The following is a 19,159-nucleotide window of genomic DNA, read 5'->3' as shown; positions in this document are numbered from 1 at the left end:
AAGTTATCTCACCGTAACACCCTTTGGTGAAGTGTCTTCCGGAGACACCCTGTGTTAGGCCATTGTCCGGCCCTAAGGATTAACACTGTCCAGCCAGTCCGACTAGTCGGCCTGGTCATTGACCATCTGGTCAGCCCGACTAGTCGGTTGCATCTTTGACCTGGATCTCCTTTCTGTCGACTTTCTCACAGTCGACTCTTCAACCATCGATACTCGGCCCAAACAGTTGGCTCCTCCTAGTCTTCGACTATGGGCACTTCTTGGTTTACATGAAGGAATGGTTTATTGATTCTCCAAATCCACTTATCTTCCTCAACAAAACCTCTAACTTGACAGTTGATTGAGGGGTGAGGGTGCACTTGAAGAGGAAGAAAGACATTTCTTCTCCTTGGCTATATGTCATAATAGACATTTAGGATAAGAGAGTTGAAACAAACTTGATTACACAAACGCCCCAATTATTGGATTGTACAAGGGCTTACGCCAACATGACTCAAGGATCAAGCAACCAAATCAAAATCATCTTATTTCACCCTGGAGGCTTTACCATTAGCCAATGGCTCAAAACTCTCAAGTAAACCACACTACTATCTTTTTTATGGATTCATACTTGCCCTCCATGGCAAACGGGGCCCTTGTTAGTTGTATGCCACAAACGAATGCCTAGAACTAGCAATGGGCGCGGTTCGGTTTCTTGACATTGAAACCAAACCAAACCAAACCAAACCAGTTATTCATAATAAAAACCAAACCAAACCATTTAAAATTTTTGAAGCCATTTAAACCAAACCGTTTACATAAAATGTAGAACCAAACCAGTTTATCATACATCATAACCAAACCAAACCAAATTGTTTTTGACATAATCCATCCAACACGAAACTATAAATTGAACCAAATCAAAGACTAGAACACTATAAAATAACATAAATTTACAACACATTTTCTGAAAATTGCTAATTTGTGAAAAATGATAAGATATAACATAGAAAGATAAATGTTTTTTAGAATGATAACAAAAATCCATACAATAGAGTTCAAACTTCAAATCTATATATGTTGAAATCCATATATGTAACTTAAGAACAACAATCCATATAATAGAGTTCCAAATCCATAGGACCATATATGTAAACTTAATCCAGCTTTTTGTTTCCAATGTTTGAATAAGGGATTCCTGAAAGTATAAAATATGCAAAAGAATTAAGTAATTCGTAATAACAAATTTAAAGAATTGAATAAAAAACAAAATAGTAAACAGTATGTAATAAAAATTACAATGACTTTGAAGATCTCCAATTGGAACCACTATTGTCATTAACTTGTCAAAAATCAACATGATTCCTATACATATAAAATACATAAAAACAAGTAAGTAATTATTAATAAAAATATTTTAAGTAAAGACTCAAATAAAAAACAACCAAGTAACAAGTATGCACACCTTAATTTTCCTTTGACTATCATGTAACAATTTGCCCATCACTTCGAATGGAGATAACTGGAGAGTGATGTGGATGAATGCTAAAATGATCTGTGGGAGGGTCAATGATTCATGCATTAAAAAACAGTTGCTACTAAGCATAGAAGATAGGGTAGACTCCTTCGATGAGGTATTGCACTTCCATGAGGAGGAAATAGAGGATGCAATGCGGCAGGATGTTGTGGTGGGATGGGAGAGGCTCAGTAAGGGCGGTTGGGGGTGGACTCAAGATGAGGGCCTTTGTCCGTCATGGGAGGCTTCACTCATGTTTTGATGAAATTATTCACATGGAACATACAAGGTCTAGGGGGTAGCAAATGTATGTTGGAGAGGAAGAATTTCCGATAGGAATTCAAATCCCCAAGTTTCAAGGGGGCCCCGGATATATTGTTGCTGCAAGAGCACCATCTAAGTGTGAATAGGATCTTGAATATTGGCAATCCTCTTGAGGGAGATTGACAAACGTTCTGATCCCCAGATCAAGGTGAGCACGGTAGGAAAGGGGGTGTTTGTACATCTATAAGGAAGTCTTCAGATGTTGTTGTGGTGGGTCATGACACCATAGTGGAGGGACGTGCCATCTATGTGACTATTAGATGGGCCCAATGTCTAATTGACATAATAAATGTGTATGCGCCCAATTCGTCAACGAAACGGGCCCTTTTTTGGAGGCAATTGGCCAATGGTCTGCCGACGGCAGATGCATGGATCCTTACTGGGGATTTTAACATGACTTTATACAAAGAGGACAAGGTGGGGGGGGGGGGGTATGCCAATGTTGGTGTAGGGGGCTGAGCTTGTTGAGTGGGATTTGCTGATGGGTCGAATGGGGGTGAAAGATGTCTGGCATGTAATAAAAAAGCCTTGAAGTTCGCTATGTTTTTCGAGAGCAGGTTGCAGTATGCATGGCTTTTGCATGTCACACATAGACAGAATATACATCAGTCTGGCACTAGAAAAATTTGGAACCAATGTTGAAATCATTGTAGTTTCAGCCTACTCTGATCATATGCCGGTTAAGATAACGCTAGAAACTTAGAGGAGACTAACAAGGGACTGCAATGTGAGGATCAACAAAAAACTTTTTGAGGATGTGGAGGTGAGTAGAAACATAAGGCGTATATGGGAAAGCAATTTGGTTGGGTGTGGCACACTTGATAAACTTCGAGGGAAGATTATCGAAACATCAACTTATCTCCATAAGGCGACGAAAAGTAGAATTGCGAGGTCTAAGGAGGAAGAAATGTGTTTAAGGAGATCAATAGCGGCTGCCCAAAGGCTACTACAGAAAGATCCCCGATGCCAATGGTCTAGGGCAAGCCTCGAGGTTGCCAGAGAAACGTTGCAATGTTTGATTGCATCCAGAAATATGATGTTATTTAGGAGTTCGGCGCCATGGTGGAGCGAAAATGGGGATAAGGTGAATAAACAATTTTTCATGCATAAACAACCTAGAACAAACTATAGCTACAATCCGAAGCTGGTTAAGGAAGATGGCTCTATGTCGGAGGATATTTCAGAGATCTTGGAGGTGGTCACCTCACACTATCATGAGTTGCTTTCGGATAGTTACAATAGCCCCGAACAACCTGCTATGATGGAATATGTGCTAGAGGGAATGTAACATAAAATTTCAAATGCGGCTCAAGCTAATTTGGCGAGGCCTCTCTTGGAGGAGGTGGTGGTTGATGCTTTGGCAAGTATTTGTAGAACGTCCTACCTAGATTCCGATGGGTTATCAAGAGATTTTTTTGAAAAAATTTGGGACATAATCAAGGCAGATTTGGTTGATGGACTAAAGGAGGCATGGGATGTTGGGTACTTACTTGAGCAATTTCAAGAGGGGATGATATTTCTAATTCCTAAGGTACAAGGTGTAACAATTGATGCAAGGCAATGGAGACCAATCACACTGCTAAACACAATATATAAGATATTTGCTAATATACAAGGCAAGAGGGTAAAACCCTACCTGCAGGAACTAATCCATGTTGGACAAACAGGGTTCATGGAAAACAGATGCATAATTGATAATGTGTTGACATTTTGGGCGGCGATTGCCTTGGCAAAGAAAACCAATCAACACATTGCATGTCTCATGCTTGACTTCGAGAAGGCATATGACACAGTTCAGTGGCCTTTTTTAGATAAAGTCATGGAAAGGTTGGGTTTACCTTTAAAATGGCGATCAGCTGCGCTAGCCCTTTACAAAGGAAGTTCGAGTAGGGTGTTAGTGACAGGGCATTGTGGCCCATCGATTCCATTACGTAGGTCTGTTAGACAGGGGTGCCCGCTGGCCCCCTATCTTTTTTTATTTATTACAGAGGCATTCTCTTTCTTTTTTAACAAATCGGATGCAGGAATAAGAGGTTTAGGTATCCCACATGCGAGTAAGGAGTTGCTGGACTCTGAGTATGCAAACGACACTATGCTTTACTTGCAAGGGAATGATGCTAATTTATAGAAGGCTGAAGGACGGATTGAGTGGTTTTGCAATGCATCAGGGGGGAAAATTAACTGGAACAAAAGTAGAGGATTCTGTGTAAGTTCTAACGAGAATATACGGAATAATGTTCGGCCACAACTGAGACTTAGATCACTTAATGATAATCAAACACAGAAGAAATGGGCAATGAAGGTAAATGCACGAACACACATAAGTGAGAGAGAGTACACAGTATGTTAACGTGGAAAACCCTGAGAGGCAAAAACCATGGGAGCCCACAAACTCCAAACTATCACTATGTCAAAGAATACAACAAGGGGGCACAGAGGCAACGACCTTGTGCTCACACTCTTCGCCTGGCGTCAGTTACGATAGAGACCTACTCTGTTTCTCTCTCTCGCTCTCTATTACGCTCTGTACAGTAGTTACACTCTGTAACACTATACAAAAATAATGTCAACACACCCACACAGTATAGTGTTTGCCCTAGGTCATATTTATACTAATATGACTTTCGGGCTATTTACAAATATAGTCACAATGGGCTGACAAAAACATATTTACATCTATGTCCCTTCATCCGGTGAGAGGTTCTCACCAGGCATGCGTCATCTGGTTCTCACCGGGTCTTCCTTACCGGGTACTCATCATCCGGTTCTCACCGCATTTTCCATTTTCGGGTACTCATATCCCATCCAGAGGGACCGAAATCCTAACAAACTCCACCTTCACTCCGGCATGGGATGCCTCGTCAATCCGATCCTCTTCCTACATGCATCTAGCTTGTCAGGTGTCAGTACTTCGGTCAGAATATCTGACCCGTTCTCCTCTGTGTGGATTTTCGTCAACACGAACTCTCGATCTTCAACTCGCTCCCGGATCCAGTGGTACCTCCACTGGATGTGCTTCATCTTGGAATGATACGTCGTGTTCTTCACAAGGTGGATGGCACTTTGACTGTAGCAATAGAGCTGGTATTCCTCTTGTCGGATCCTTAGCTCTTCGATGAAGTCCTTCATCCATAGTATTTCCTTGCCAGCTTCCACAGCCGCCATGTACTCCGCCTCCGTGGTTGACAATGCAACCGTCCTCTACAGCCTTGACTGCCACGAAACAGCTCCCCCTGCATATGTCATAGCATATCCCGATGTTGACCGGCTAGTATCCGCATCAGCCGACATATCCGAATTGGTGAAACCGTCAAGTTGGGGTTTACCGAAGCCGAATCAGAGCCACATACTTGAGGTGCCTTTCAGGTACCGGAGTATCCATTTTACGGCATTCCAGTGCTCCTTGCCGAGATTGCTCATAAACCGGCTCACCATAAACCGGCTCACCACTCCGACTGCGTATCCGATATCCGATCGAGTACACACCGTTGCATACATTAAGCTCCTGACGGCAGAGGCATATGGTATCTTCATCATATCCACCTTCTCTACCTTCGTCTTCGGGCTTTGCTTATCGGATAGCCTACAGTTTGTTGGGAGTGTCGATCCGAGCGGTTTTGCATCTGACATGTTGAACCGCTGAAGCACCTTTGTCGCGTACTTCTCTTGTGACAACCACAATTACTTCTTTGACCGGCCCTAGATGATATGCATCCCCAATATCTGTCTTGTCGGACCCAAGTCTATCATTGAGAAGGTCCGGTTCAGAGCCTTCTTCAGCGTCTGTATCTTGACTTGGTCTCGTCCGACGATCAACATGTCGTCTACGTACAGGAGGAGTATCAGGAAGTCTCCACCTTCGAACTTCTTCACAAATACGCAGTGATCGGCCTACGTCTTGTGGTACCCTTGATCGATCATGAAGGAGTCGAACTTCTAGTACCATTGCCGGGGAGCCTGCTTCAAACCATAGAGGCTCTTCTTCAACCGGCAAACCAGGTGCTCCTTCCCTTTCTTCACAAATCCCTCTGGTTCCTGCATGTAGATCTCCCCTTTGAGGTCTCCGTGGAGGAATGCCGTCTTCACGTCTAACTGTCCTGCCTCGAGGTCCATGCTTGCCGTTATGCTCAGCATTGTTCAAATGGAAGTCATCTTTACTACTGGGGTAAATATTGTTGGGAGACAGGTCCCTCCGGATGGGAAGGGAGAAGAACAGTGCCGACGAACAATCTCGGCCGAGGCCGAAACCAGATGAGGAGTACTCGGCTACGGAGAGCCGGATGGCGCAGACCCGGTATGAACCGGATGAGGAGCACTCGGCTATGGAGAGCCGGATGATGCAGACCCGGTGAAGACCGGATGAGGAGTACCCGGCTACGGAGAGCGAGATGGCACAGACCCGGTATAAACCGGATGAGGAGCACTCGGCTACCGAGAGCCGGATGATGCAGACCCGGTGAAGACCGGATGAGGAGTACCCGGCTACGGAGAGCCGGATGGCACAGACCCGGTATGACCCGGATGAGGAGCACTCGGCTACGGAGAGCCGGATGATGCAGACCCGGTGAAGACCGGATGAGGAGTACCCGGCTACGGAGAGCCGGATGGCGCAGACCCGGTGAGGAATGCTCTCCGGATGAAGAGACATATTCGTAAATATGTTTCTGAAGAGCCCATCGTGGCTATATTTGTAAATAGCTGAAAAGTCATATTAGTATAAATATGACTTAGGGCAAACTTTTTGTTGTTGTTGTCAGTTTTCCTTGTTGGTGCAAAAAGAGGAGTGAGTACGTAACGTTGTACAGAGAGAGAGAGAGAGAAAGAGGTCGTTGCCTCTGTTGTAACCGCCGCCTGTGGCGAAGATCCGTGAGCACGAGGTCGGTGCCTCAGTGAACTCATTGTTGTACATACTTACATAGTGACAGTTTGCAGCCTGTGGGCTGCCGTGGTTTTTTCCCCTAGTTTGGGGTTTTCCACGTAAACCTCCTGTGTATTTTCTTCTTCTTTGTGTCGCGTCTTATTTCCCGTTTTCTGTGTATCATTCTAAGCACGGTTGTGGCCGAGCGTTGCGCATAAGGAACGATCAGATCCCGTCAAGTGGTATCAGAGCGAAACGACACAAAAAATGGACGAATCGTTTGGCGGCATGTTCAAGCTCACCGGCTCCAACTATTCGGTATGGAAGTCGAAGATGAGGGACGTGCTCATGGTTAAAGACCTCTGGCTGCCGGTTCAGTTTGGGGACAAGAGACCGGACAAAATCGACGCCGCGATATGGGAGGTGATGCACATGGAGACAACGGCGTACATACGGTGCTTCATCGACATGAGCCTGTACAACAACTTCAATGAAGAGGGCAAGGCTCATGAGCTCTGGGAGAAGATCGGCATAATGTTTCAAAACAGAAATGTTGCTAATCAGGTCTCGGTATTCCGGAAGCTAGTAAGACTCCGGTACCAAGATGGCTCCAGCATGGCGGAGCATATGAATGCCTTCCAAGGGCTGATACACCAAGCAACATCATTGGAAGTACCTCTCACCGATGAGGTACTAGCGCTGCTCCTGCTCGGTTCCCTCCCGGATAGCTGGGAGACGTTGGTTGTCACCTTGGGCAACGCCGGACCGGAAGGAAAACGGTTATCCCTAGCAAGAGTAAAGTCAAGCTTGCTAGATGAGGAGGCGCGTCGGAAGGATAAAGATACGAACTCCGACTCCAAAGCGCTCCTTACCGAATCGGAACGCGGAAGACATAGAAACCGTAGTCCCCAGAACCGGGAGAAGTCGGGGACACGGTCAAAGTCAAGGGGGAGGCCTACTTGCTTCTATTGCGGCAAGCCGGGACACTTCCAAAAGAACTGTCGGCATTTCCGAAAAGATAAGGAGACCGACGGTACCGATTCGAAGCGGACCCCGGACCGGAACGGTAAAGACCGGAGGGGGCCGGACCGGAAGGGGACGACAGCAATCACGGCAAGTGAAGAAGAGTTGATGCTCATCACCGAGGAGATTGAGATAAACCTTGCCGGCAACGAGATGACCTGGGTGGTAGACTCTGGAGCGTCGTTCCACCTTACCCCGGACCGGAAATGTTTCTCATCCTACTCAGCCGGTGACCACGGCTGTGTCCGGATGGGGAATGAAGGTACATGTTGAATTGTCGGCATAGGAGATGTGTGGCTGTCAACACCAACCGGATGCAAGTTGCTGTTGAGGGATGTCCGACACGTTCCGGAGGTTCGTCTGAACTTGATATCAACCGGTCGGCTAGATGATGAATGCTACACGGGTAGCATCCGGAACGGTGTCATGAAGTTCAGCAAAGGGAGCCTGATTGTGGCTCGGGCCCGGAAGGTCAACACATTGTACCTGATGAATGCCCGGTTATGTCCGGAAGAAGTGGATGTGGAATCCGACACTGCCGGTGAGCTGTGGCACAAGAGGCTGTGTCATATGAGCGAGAAGGGGATGAAGAGGATTGCAGACGACAACCTCATTCCAGTGAAGAACGTGCACTTAGAGAAGTGCACTGATTGTCTAGCCGGTAAGCAGAACCGGACCTCCTTCCGACCAAGGCCACCGATGAGACGTAATGCACCACTGGAGTTGGTGCATACGGATGTGTGTCAAGTAGACACGAAGTCACATGCCGAAGCGCAGTACTTCGTGACGTTCATAGATGACCACAGCCGGAAGCTGTGGGCCACACCGTTGAAGACGAAGGATTAGGTGTTATCCGTCTTCAAAGAGCTCCACGCGAGAGTGGAAAGAGAAACCGGTCGGAAGCTGAAGGCGGTTCGAGCAGACAACGGAGGAGAATACCGGGGGCAATTCGAGGAGTATTGCCGCTCGAAGGGAATCCGGCTCGAATTTACCGTGCCGAAGACGCCGGAACTAAACGGACAGGCTGAGAGGATGGACCGGACCATAATGGAGAGGGTCCGGAGTATGCTAGCGCATGCAAAACTACCCAAGAAGTTTTGGGCTGAGGCATTGTCGACGGCGACATACGTGATAAACAGATCACCCTCAGTACCCTTGGATGGAGACACGCCACAGAGAGTATGGACCGGTAAGGAAGTGTCCTACTGGCATCTGAAGGTGTTCGGGTGTCTCGCGTACGTGCATGTAGCAAAGGACCGGAGAGGAAAGTTAGATCCAAAGACCCGGCCATGCATATTCCTCGGTTACGGTGATGATGAGTTCAGCTACCGAGTGTGGGACCCGGTCGACAAGAAGGTATTCCGGAGTCGAGATATTATCTTCATGGAGGACAAGACACTCGCCGATTGGGAGTTGGAGAAGAAGATAATGAACTCTGAGTCGACCGGTACGGATCGACTCTACGATGAGCAGTCCCAACCAGCAAGAGACCGGTTAGCACTCGAGGAACCAGCCGGTTACAGTGAGGATACCGAACCGGCAGAAGAAGAAGTAGAGGAAGCTGAGACCGGAACCAGCCTAGACCCCGAATCGGATTCGGATGAAGAGCAAATGGAGGAGCCGGCTACCGAATCCCAAAGACGGAGATATCCTCTCAGAGAGAGAAGGGCCCCCCGGAGATTTCCGGATGCAGAGCATGTTCTGCTGACCGATGAGGGGGAGCCGGAAAGCTTCAAAGAAGCAAAGGATGACACCCACAGCCGAAAATGGTTAAGTGCCATGCAGGACGAGATGGATTCCCTGCATGAGAACCATACGTACGAATTGGTGGAGTTGCCGAAAGGAAAGCGGGCACTCCGAAACAAGTGGGTGTACAAGTTGAAACCGGGAGATGCCGGAAACCCCCCGAGATACAAAACCAGGATCGTGGTGAAGGGGTTCCAGCAGAAGAAGGGCGTGGACTTCGGCGAGATATTTGCCCCGATAGTAAAGATGACCTCCATCCGGACAGTGCTGAGTATAGCAGCAAGCATGGACCTCGAGGTAGAGCAGCTGGACGTGAAGACGGCATTCCTTCACGGCGACCTCCAAGAGGAGATTTACATGCAGCAACCGGAAGGATTCGTGGAGAAAGGGAAGGAGCACCTGGTATGCCGGTTGAAGAAGAGCCTGTACGGACTGAAGCAGGCTCCCCGGCAATGGTACCGAAAGTTCGACTCCTTCATGACCGATCAAGGGTACCACAAGACGCAGGCAGATCACTGCGTGTTTGTGAAGAAGTTTGAAGGAGGCGACTTCCTGATACTCCTTCTGTACGTGGATGACATGTTGATCGTCGGACGTGACCAAGTCAAAATACGGATGCTGAAGAAGGCTCTCAACCGGACCTTCTCAATGAAAGACTTGGGTCCGGCAAGACAGATCTTGGGGATGCACATCATTCGGGACCGGTCAATGAAGCAATTATGGTTGTCACAGGAGAAGTATGTGACAAAGGTGCTTCACCGGTTCAACATGTCAGAGGTGAAACCGATCGGATCGACACTTCCGGCAAACTGCAGGCTATCCGATAAGCAAAGCCCGCAGATGAAAGCAGAGAAGGCGGGTATGATGAAGATCCCATATGCCTCTGCCGTCGGGAGCTTGATGTACGCAATGGTGTGTACCCGACCGGATATAGGATACGCTGTCGGAGTGGTGAGCCGGTTTATGAGCAATCCCGGCAAGGAGCACTGGAATGCGGTCAAATGGATACTCCGGTATTTGAAGGGCACTCCAAACATGTGTCTCCGATTCGGCTCCAGAACACCTCAACTGGACGGTTTCACCGATTCGGACATGTCGGCTGATGTGGATACCAGCCGATCTACATCCGGGTATGTGATGACATATGCAGGGGGAGTTGTTTCGTGGCAGTCGAGGCTGCAGAAGACGGTTGCATTGTCGACCACAGAGGCGGAGTACATGGCGGTTGTGGAAGCCGGCAAGGAAATTTTATGGATGAAGGACTTCATCGGAAAGCTCAGTATACGGCAAGAGGAATACCAACTCTATTGCGACAGTCAAAGTGCCATCCACCTTGCTAAGAATGCAGCCTACCATTCCCGGACGAAGCATATCCAGCGGAGGTATCACTGGATCCGGGAAAGAGTAGATGACCAGGAGTTCGCACTGACGAAGATCCACACGGCCGAGAACGGGTCAGATATGCTTACCAAAGTGCTGACACCCGACAAGCTGGACGCATGCCAGAAGAGGATCAGACTGGTAAGATACCCCATGCCGGAGTGAAGGGGGAGTTTGTTGGGAGACAGGTCCCTCCAGATGGGAAGGGAGAAGAACAGTGCCGACGAACAATCTCGGTCGAGGCCGATAGGCCGAGGCCGAAACCGGATGAGGAGTACTCGGCTACAGAGAGTCGGATGGCGCAGACCCGGTATGAACCGGATGAGGAGCACTCGGCTACGGAGAGCCGGATGATGCAGACCCCGTGAAGACTGGATGAGGAGTACCCGGCTACGGAGAGCCGGATTGCGCAGACCCGGTATAAACCGGATGAGGAGCACTCGGCTACGGAGAGCCGAATGATGCAGACCCGGTGAAGACCGGATGAGGAGTACCCGGCTACGGAGAGCCGGATGGCGCAGACCTGGTATGAACCGGATGAGGAGCACTTGGCTACGGAGAGCCGGATGATGCAGACCCGGTGAAGACCGGATGAGGAGTACCCGGCTACGGAGAGCCAGATGGCGCAGACCCGGTGAGGAATGCTCTCCGGATGAAGAGACATATTCGTAAATATGTTTCTAAAGAGCCTATCGTGGCTATATTTGTAAATAGCCGAAAAGTCATATTAGTATAAATATGACTTAGGGCAAACTTTTTGTTGTTGTTGTCAGTTTTCCTTGTTGGTGCAAGAAGAGGAGTGAGTACGTAACGTTGTACAGAGAGAGAGAGAGAGAAAGAGGTCGTTGCCTCTGTTGTAACCGCCGCCTGTGGCGAAGATCCGTGAGCACGAGGTCGGTGCCTCAGTGAACTCACTGTTGTACATACTTACATAGTGACAGTTTGCAACCTGTGGGCTGCCGTGGTTTTTTCCCCTAGTTTGGGGTTTTCCACGTAAACCTCCTGTGTATTTTCTTCTTCTTTGTGTCACGTCTTATTTCCCGTTTTCTGTGTATCATTCTAAGCACGGTTGTGGCCGAGCTTGGCCGAGCGTTGCGCATAAGGAACGATCAGTTCCCGTCAAATATCTCGTCGAAGTCCATGCCCTTCTTCTGCTGGAACTCCTTCACCACGATCCTGGCTTTGTATCTCGGGGGGTTACCGGCATCTCTCGATTTCAGCTTGTACACCCACTTGTTTCGGTGTGCCCTCTCTCCTTTCGGCAACTCCACCAATTCATACATGTGGTTCTCATGCAGGGAATCCATCTCGTCCTACATGGCACTCAACCACTTGCGGCTGTGGGTGTCATCTTTTGCTTCTTCGAAGCTTTCCAGCTCGCCCTCATCGGTTAGCGACACGTGCTCTACATCCGGAAATCTACGGGGGGGGCTGCTCTCTCTGAGAGGATATCTGTGTGCTTGACTATGGGTTACCAGCTCCTCTGTTTGTTCTTCATTCGAATCTGATTTGGGGTCTTGGCCGGTTCTGGTTTCTGCTTCTTCTTCTTCTTTGGTCGGTTCGGTTTCCTCTCCGTAACTGGCCAGTTCTTCGAGTGTTAACCAGCTCTTAGCCGGGTAGGTCCGAATCTCATTGAACCTATCCTTACCAGTCGACCCGGAGTTCATTATCTTCTTCTCCGACTCCCAGTCAGCAAGGGTCTTGTCCTCCATGAAGATAATATCTCGACTCCGGAAAACCTTGTTGTCGACTGGAGCCCACACTCGGTAGCCAAACTCATCATCGCCGTATCTGAGGAATATGCAAGGCCGGGACTTTGGATCCAACTTTGATCTCCGGTCCTTTCCCACATGCACCTAAGTGAGACACCCGAACACCTTCAGATGCCGGTAAGACACTTCCTTACCGGTCCATACTCTCTGTGGTGTGTCTCCATCCAAGGGCACTGAGGGTGATCTGTTTATCACATACGTCGTTGTCAACAGCGCCTCAGCCCAAAACGTCTTGGGTAGCTTAACATGTGCTAGCATACTCCGGACCCTCTCCATTATGGTCTGGTTCATCCTCTCGGCCAGCCCGTTTAGTTCCGGCGTCTTTGGCACGGTAAATTCGATCCGGATTCCTTTCAAGCGGCAGTACTCCTCAAACTACCCCTAGTATTCTCCTCCATTATCTACTCGAACCACCTTCAGCTTCCGGCCGGTTTCTCTTTCCACTCTCACGTGGAGCTCCTTGAAGACAAATAACACATGATCCTTCGTCTTCAACGGTGTGGCCCACAGCTTCCAGTTGTGGTCCTCTATGAACGTCACGAAGTACTGTGATCCGGCATGTGACTTTGTGTCCACTTGACACACATCGGTATGCACCAGCTCCAGTGGTGCATTACGTCTCATCAATGGCCTTGAGTGGAAGGAGGTCTAGTTTTGCTTACCGGTCTGGCAGTCGTTGCACCTCTCAAGATGCACGTTCTTCATCGGAATGAGGTTGTCATCGACAAGCCTCTTCATCCCCTTCTCACTCATGTGACACAGTCTCTTGTGCCACAGCTTACCGGTAGTGTCGAATGCCACGTTCACTTCTTTCGAGCAAAATCGGGCATTCATCAGGTACAACGTGTTGACTTTCCAGGCTCGAGCCACTATCAGGCTCCCTTTGCTGAATTTCATGACACCGTTCCGGATGCTACCCGTGTAGCCTTCATCATCCAACCGACCGACTAATATCAGGTTCAGACGAACTTCCAGAACGTGTCGGACATCCTTCAGCAGCAACTTGCATCTGGTTGGTGTTGTTAGCCACACATCTCCTATGCCGACAATTCGGCATGTACCTTCATTCCCCATCCGGACACAGCCGTGCTCACCGGCTATGTAGGATGAGAAGCATTTCCGGTCCGGGGTCAGGTGGAACGACGCTCCAGAGTTGACAACCCACGTTGTCTCGTCGCCGGCAAGGTTCAACTCACTCTCCTCAGTGATGAGCATCAACTCTTCTTCACTTGCCGCGATTGCTGTTGTTCCCTTCCGGTCTGGTCCTCTCCGGTCTTTGTCGTTCCGGTCCGGTGACCGCTTTGAATCGGTATTGTCGGTTTCCTTGTCTTTCTGGAAATGCCAACAGTTCTTCTGGAAGTGCCCCGGCTTCCCATAGTAGAAGCAAGTGGGCCTTCCCCTTGACTTTGACCGTGTCCCCAACTTTTCCCGGTTCTGGGGACTCCGGTTCCTTTGTCTTCTGCGTTCCAATTCGGTAAGGAGCGCTTTGGAGTCGGAGCTCGTATCCTTGTCTTTCCGACGTGCCTCCTCATCTAGCAAGCTTGACTTGACTCTTGCTAGGGATAACTGTTTTCCTTCTGGCCCGGCGTTGCCCAACGTGACAACTAACGTCTCCCAGCTATCCAGGAGGGAACCGAGCAGGAGCAATGCTAGTACCTCATCAGCGAGAGGTACTTCCAACGATGTTGCCTAGTGAATCAGCCCCTAGAAGGTCTTCATGTGCTCCGCCATGCTGGAGTCATCTTGGTACCGGAGCCTCACTAGCTTCCGGAATACCGAAACGCAATTAACAACATTTTTGTTCTGAAACATAATGTTGATCTTCTCCCAGAGCTCATGAGCTTTGCTCTCTTCATTGAAGTTGTTGTATAGGCTCATGTCAATGAAGCACCGGATGCATGTCGTCTTCTTCATGTGCATCACCTCCCACACCGTGGCGTCGATCTTTTCCAGTCTCTTATCCTCAAATTGAACCAGCAACCAAAGATCTTTCACCACGAGCATGTCCCTCATCTTCGACTTCCACACTAAGTAGTTGGAGCCGGTGAGCTTGAACATGTCGTTGTAGGATTCTTCCATTTTCTATGTCATTTCACTCTGATACCAGATTGACGAGAATATGCGGAATAATCTTCGGCCACAACCGAGACTTAGATCACTTAATGATAATCAAACACAGAAGAAATGGGCAATGAAGGTAAATGCACGAACACACATAAGTGAGAGAGAGTACACAGTATGTTAACGTGGAAAACCCTGAGAGGCAAAAACCACGGGAGCCCACAAACTCCAAACTATCACTATGTCAAAGAATACAACAAGGGGGCACAAAGGCAATGACCTCGTGCTCACACTCTTCGCCTAGCGGCGGTTACAGTAGAGACTTACTCTGTTTCTCTCTCTCGCTCTCTGTTACGCTCTGTACAGCAGTTACACTCTATAACACTATACAAAAATAATGACAACACACCCACACAGTATAGTGTTTGCCCTAGGTCATATTTATACTAATATGACTTTCGGGCTATTTACAAATATAGCCACAATGGGCTAACAGAAACATATTTACATCTATGTCCCTTCATCCGGTGAGAGGTTCTCACCGGGCCTACGTCATCCGGTTCTCACCGGGTCTTCCGTTGTCAGGTAGTCATATCCCATCCGGATGGACCGAAATCCTAACAAGTTCAAACCCATGACCGTTATGGTGTCCCAACGTTCATTTTCAATGGGTTCCCGATGGCATTGTTGTTAAGTACTTGGGCTTTTTGGTGGGAGTTGAGACACCTAAAAATCAGCAACTTGAGCAAGTCAAAGACAAAATTAGAAAAAAGCTTCGGTTGTGGGCATCAGTAAAGCTCTCCCTTGCTGGTAGGGTTGTGGTGGTGAACCATATTTTGTTGGCCACCATGTGGCATTCGGTGGCATGTTGGATGTTAGACAAAGCCTGCATAAAACATATTAAGGCAATGGTGAGAGGCTTGTTGTGGTCGGGTAGAGACAATGAAATGGCATCAGCTAAAGTGGTGTGGGGTTGTTTAGTTAAGACAAAGAATGAGGGAGGACTTGGATTGGTGGATCCGGTTCACCAAAGTAAGGCTCTACTTGGTAAGCTTTTAGTGCGAAGTTTGCAACCCGGACCAGAATTGTGGAAGGTGCTGCTTAGGAATAGAGTTGACCTTTGGTGTCCCATGAATGGTGGTCCTTGGCAGGCAAATACATGGTGGTTGTTCCGCCCAGCTCTAAAGTTGAAAGAACCAGCTAGCATGGAGGATAGAGTGGTTCGCACCATAATGAAGGCATGGTCAAGTTTAAGAGAGGGTCTTAATGCAACCAAAAACACTAGATGAACAGCTACGACAACCGTTGTTTTGGAACCCTAGGATTAGAAGTGAAGATGGTAAGATGCTTGGACAACAAAAGTACTTGCCTTGGGGGAGGATGCTAGGGTACAAGATTCGGTCGGTACATGATTGGGAGGTCTTCAGCATGAAGAGGCGGGCGGGTCAGGCTGTTAATTGTAGGATTACTAGAAGACTAGAGAAGGTAACCCAACTGATAGATGGGATTGTTGATGGATTGGATAAGTTGACTGTGGAAGAGACAGTTTGGTCAAGTTGGTTTGTAGGTGAGGGTAACGCACAACTTATCCGTGGTAGGTGCTCAACTAGCAAGGATTGTTTGTGGGGTAACCTAAGTTCTTTGACAGATGATGGTAGGTGGATGGCAGTGCAGGTGGCAGTGTTGGAGGGTAAGTGGTGGCAATTGAACCCAGACCCTAAGACACTGGATCATGATTGTAAAATATGGCTTTATGATAACAAGCCCTTATATGATTTGGAGTGGGACCCATTGGAGGTTTGGTGGTAGACACTAGGAACAAAAAACTTGAAAATGTTTTTTGAATACAATACCAAGCTTGGAAGACGAATCATTGGCTCCAAAACCGTGGGTGTTGGAATGATTTGCAACAGCTCGAAGGATAAAGGCATTTCAGACAACAATTTGAAGTCGTTTTGGAGGAGACTATGGGCATTGGATATGCCAGAAAAAATTAAGCTTGGTGGTGGCTTCTTAGCCACAAGGCGGTACCTGTAGGCGAGTGGTTGAGCTCCCGTAGTGGTGAGGCTAGCTGTAAGTTATGTGGACAGGCTTTGGAATCAATCTCTCATTGTTTTTGGAATTGTACAGAGGCGATTAGAATTTGGAATAGAAGCCTTCGAATCGTGGCAGCCTGTGGTGTGAAAGGGAACGTTGTGTGGGGCTCAATACAAGGGTTGTCCTTAAAAGGGGAAAGCTGGGGTGAACGATTAAACCCACAAGGACATGGATTTATAGTGCAGGGTGGTAGCATGTTCCAATGTGATGGGGTGAGACCAAGCACAAATTCTGAAATTTTTGAGGAGATTTGGCTTATGGTGGCGTGTTTGACGGCCTGACACATTTGGATCAGGCGTTGGAAGGTTGTTTTTCAGCAGCAAAAGATGTCATGCAGGGAGATGATGTTAAATATCTATTTTGATCTTGTGGCTTGGTTGCGCAGTCGGTATGATTCGATTCAAGGGGATTCGGAAGAAGCAGAAAGGGCAAGGTCAAAGTTCTTGCTGAAATGGAGTAGCTCTCCCATGCTAGTCAAATCTTCATGGAGGCCTAAGTGGAATTACCAAGCACCTAGGTGGCTGTTTCCACCGATGGCTCCCAATATTGTACATGGGTTGTAATTATGAGTGTATAGCTGACACAAACGTGCATCAGTATAGTCATGTTACCTAGATAATGTTGTTAGAAAAGAGTTAGTTGGGAGTTGTAGAATCAGGGTAAAATAGGGTTTAATTCAATTTTGCTTGAGTTGAGTTTTTTGTTGTTTTTGGTTGATAGTTTTGGAGTTGTTTCTCAAGGTTGTATATGTTGATCCCATTGTGGATTTGGATAAACTTTGTTGTATTCTATTTGTTAACTAATGCGAGTTGTGGTTTTTGGTAATAAAAAAAAATGTAATCTATTACCCCGTCTTCAGCAACAAGATCATCCAAATTCATTGTTAGTTCTGCATAAGTGGTGTGAAAATTATCTATCAACTGAACATTACATTCTTTTAAAACATCCATCCATGATCGAATGCACATTTCAGCTTTGAAAGTGCATGAATGTAGTTTGATCTTGTTATCAAAGGTCATTTTTGCTGCCGAATTAGCCTCTTCAGCAGGTACTGATGATGCTGATATAGTGAGGTAATCATATGACATCCTATATAGTGAAGGGATTGTTGATTTATTATCATTCCACCATTGTAAAGGATCCTTGTCCGTGCCAGCCAAAGGAAGTCTCATAAAGTGCTCAATTTATGATCGTGAATCAGAAACAAGACTTTTATTATTTACACCCATTAACGTCCAAATTTTAGAGTTCTTATCATTTTCATGTATTGTGGTTGAAGCCGAAGGTGGTTCAACATCACTCGTGAACGAGTGATAATGGAACTCAATCATGCTTTCAACCAACTTAATATCTAACTCTCTTTCTGTATGATTATTTGGAAGAGGCAATCTATAAAACAAATAAAACAGTTTTAAACTCAAATAAAAAATCAGAAATCATGATGATAATTGTACGATATAAAGGTAAGCATTACCTGGGATCAAGAAACATTGTTATGCGAGATGGAATAGACTTTAACGATTCTTGATACTTAATTAAATATTGTAAGCAGTTCTCAGACGCTCTTTGAAGCACCTCTTATGTGAATCTAGATGATCCTGGAAGTGAAGAATCTAAAAATTGATTACAATGATTTAGTAAACAATTATATGCTAGTGATGCTAGTGATAATGTAGGATATCTTGACCCTCCTAGAAAAGTAGAAACCTTAGCCGGTGTATCTAGCCATTCCGCCATGGCATGTATGTGACTCCAATCTTGTCCGGTCAAGACATAACCTTTGAAATTACTTGATATTGTTAAATCTGAAATTGTAAAATTCAATACATCTCTGTCCTTGATAGCTTGCCTAAACATTTCCAAGGTAGAATTCCATCTTGTAACAACATCAAGCCTTGGGGGTTCCCTTTCATGATGTTCAACCATCCTAGCATACTTCCTAAACACTTCCCTTCAAACCTTGCTAGATTTAATAGTATGGAGCATTGTTCTCAACTTTTCTGTTGAGGGTGAGATAACCTCTAGTGTTGCCTTGATACCCAACTGAAAAGTGTGTACCATACATCTTAACATATGTGATGGAGCCAAAATTTCCTTACCATGCTCATCTTGTAACAACATACTCAACTCCTTTGCAGCTACTTGTGCATCACTCGCTCCATCAAAAATTGTAGCTAAGAGGCGACTAGAAATATCAAAGGATCGAAGTCGAGCAAAGAGGGCATGTGCACAATGCTTCCCTGATCCAACACCTGGAAATACATGCACAAAATCCAATAACATTGACCTCAACCTTGCTGTCTCATGACATGCCCAATGAAGTGTCACTGAGTAGAAGCTCTTCAGACTACTATTTGACCAACCATCAAAAGTTATGGAAAATCTTGATTGGCATTTCGATAG

At 46.9% G+C, this 19,159-nt stretch overlaps 1 long non-coding RNA gene across 1 annotated transcript; it reads left to right on the top strand.

The window, feature by feature from the left end:
- The first annotated feature begins 17,057 nt into the window (after positions 1-17,057).
- On the top strand, positions 17,058-17,449 carry LOC147858745 (uncharacterized). Its single transcript, XR_015530403.1, has 2 exons — positions 17,058-17,325; positions 17,385-17,449. It is a non-coding gene; the product is annotated as an uncharacterized LOC147858745 (long non-coding RNA).
- The last annotated feature ends 1,710 nt before the right edge of the window (positions 17,450-19,159 follow it).

The sequence above is a fragment of the Azolla caroliniana genome, unplaced genomic scaffold (genome assembly GCF_043228905.1).
Source record: "Azolla caroliniana isolate FFs.n. ecotype wild unplaced genomic scaffold, voAzoCaro1.0.p SCAF_10, whole genome shotgun sequence".
NCBI classification, from domain to species: Eukaryota; Viridiplantae; Streptophyta; class Polypodiopsida; order Salviniales; family Salviniaceae; genus Azolla; species Azolla caroliniana.
This window is presented reverse-complemented; position numbering and strand designations above follow the sequence as displayed.